The following is a 2,350-nucleotide window of genomic DNA, read 5'->3' as shown; positions in this document are numbered from 1 at the left end:
CTATGTTTATATAGGGTTTTTCCCAAGTTGGTCTAACTTAATTCTCACTCATTCAAATGGGTCTACTCTAGCCCATTTAAATGGGTCCAGTACTAACACAGGATACAACTTTTAAAAGCTGCTCCAATAATGTTGTTAAAAGGCAGTTCTCCTAAATTTCATCTTAGTTTCGGTTGGAATTATAGTCTTAAAGCAGATGTTCTTGAGTGTGAAAACTCACAAACAAAACATTTATTGCAGCATTCACAGTAGGAAAGTCCAAGTTGATATATTGGTCAGAAAGATTTCAGCTTGCATTTTGTTTTGTTTCGTTTTTGTAGAATCCAGAAGTTTTCAGGTGTTTCAAAAGGAATGCCATATTTTCATTTGCTACCTTGCTCACTCATTTTCTCCTGAAACTGTCTGCTTGTTTCAGAAACATCTTCTGAGTTTTGGCTCACAAGAGCTTTGGCTAAGCATTGGGCTAATATTGATGAATATTTTTAAAATAAATTGCTCCCTCTAGTGAGGTCAAAACAGAACTGATGTCTGTTAGACATGACTTGTACTTTGTTTTATGAGCTGGTGAAACCTATGATTCCATTGGCATGGATTGCACTCAGTGCTTCTTAGTCGGCTGGGAGAGAAGCCCATTGGCATTAAAATAACTTTCTTTTCTTGTATTTAAGTTTGCCTTGTGCAGACAGGATTCAAAGAAGTGTGCAACAAGTTCCACAAAGATCAATGTTAGACTTGTTTTTCCCAAGTAGCACATTCCTGTACCTGCCCCCCCCCCCCCCCATGCCAATGTTTCATGGCACGGTTGCTTTGGAAATCAGGAAATTTTCAAAAGCAGTGTTTGCATCTTGTGTGCAGGCTTGGATGCAATCAAGTTGACTGTATTGAGTTTCTTACAATTTATCCCATGGGCGATGAGCATCAGGCCCAAGGCCCAGATCTGACTTTCCTGGGGTTCCAGCTCAGTCCTCCAGATGGCATGCCCCCTTTCCCCTGACCGCCAAATGTTTCGTGGTTTCTGAGCATTTGCTAAACCATTCTAAATGGTTGAGATGCCTCTCCTAAGGCTTAGTCACAGGAAGGAAGAACTTTAAACCATGCTGCTATTTTTGGTCCCACTCCTTTTGCCTTCAGTCCTGCCAGCCGCTGGAATGTGACCTGCAAAGGGCTTGCCCTCTTGATTTAAAGCTTCTCATGCCCGGCAGCCTCTGTGGGTACACTGGCTGCCTATTCTTACTAGTCTTTTCTTCAAAAACCTGTAAATATATTTAAGTATAACATAGATTCCCCAATATGCACATATATAGGTATTCCTATGTGATGGAAAAACCTTTATATGTGAACTGGCAGGTAAGAACTACTATTATGTAATGTCATTTATTATAGTATACTATATGCCTGACTTCCTGCTTGCACTGGAGAACAGGCTGTATGGATCATGGCTGTTTTTCTCATAAATTTTTCTTCCTCTAAATCAGAATTGTGCCCATCAAGACTCTAACCTACCAGCCATGTCTGGGATCCCTCCAAGAGTTGGTGTTAAACATTCTGTTTGTTTTTTTCCCATGCTTGCCAGTTACTAAAACAAATGGGGAACATAGTCAAGGACATATGGTCTGCCAAGGACCAGAGAAGCTATTTCTAGTCCAACACTTTAACCACTTTTCCACACAGGTTCTGATTTGGTTCCTTTTCCCCCAATGGGAAAATATCTTTCCTCTAACTTGGTTATAACACCATCTGTTAAAACACAGTGGCTATTTTCTATTTCTAGATCATGAGAAAAGTCCCAATGCTACCTGATAGAGGACATCATTAGGAAGATTACAAAGCCACCGACATCCATCAGGGCTTGCAATGATCTAAAATAAGTCTTCTTTCTTCAATTGCAACAACTACAAAAGGAATGCTCTAATGTCCTAAATGTGTTTGCTTTGAGGGCAGAAATCATCAAAAAGATGTGAAATTGTTATAGGTCTTGGGATTACAGTGGTGAACTTCTTTCAGCCCAAAGATGAGTTTCAGTGAAACTCTTGGGAAATATATTCAAGTTTTTGGTGTAGAAAAGTCAAATGAGAACGTAACCAAAATACTAACCATCCCAGCATATTTTAGCTTAAAGTTCCTATATCTATTAAATAAGCTTTAGGGAAGCATTTCAACCTTTTCAAAGGGGGGAAAAGACTAAGGGGCTGGATTAGACCTGCAGTTCTGAGGTTCAACACCCCTGTTAGGGAAGAAACTGCCATAATAATTTGCAAGAAGGAAAAGGAGAACATGTATCTTGTGCTGGAGGGAAAAATGTATATTTGACATGAATTTTCAGTGTGTTTCAGACAACAATGTTTTCCTT

This window comes from Varanus komodoensis, unplaced genomic scaffold (genome assembly GCF_004798865.1).
Source record: "Varanus komodoensis strain SLA01 unplaced genomic scaffold, ASM479886v1 scaffold2, whole genome shotgun sequence".
Classification (NCBI taxonomy): domain Eukaryota; kingdom Metazoa; phylum Chordata; class Lepidosauria; order Squamata; family Varanidae; genus Varanus; species Varanus komodoensis.
This window is presented reverse-complemented; position numbering follows the sequence as displayed.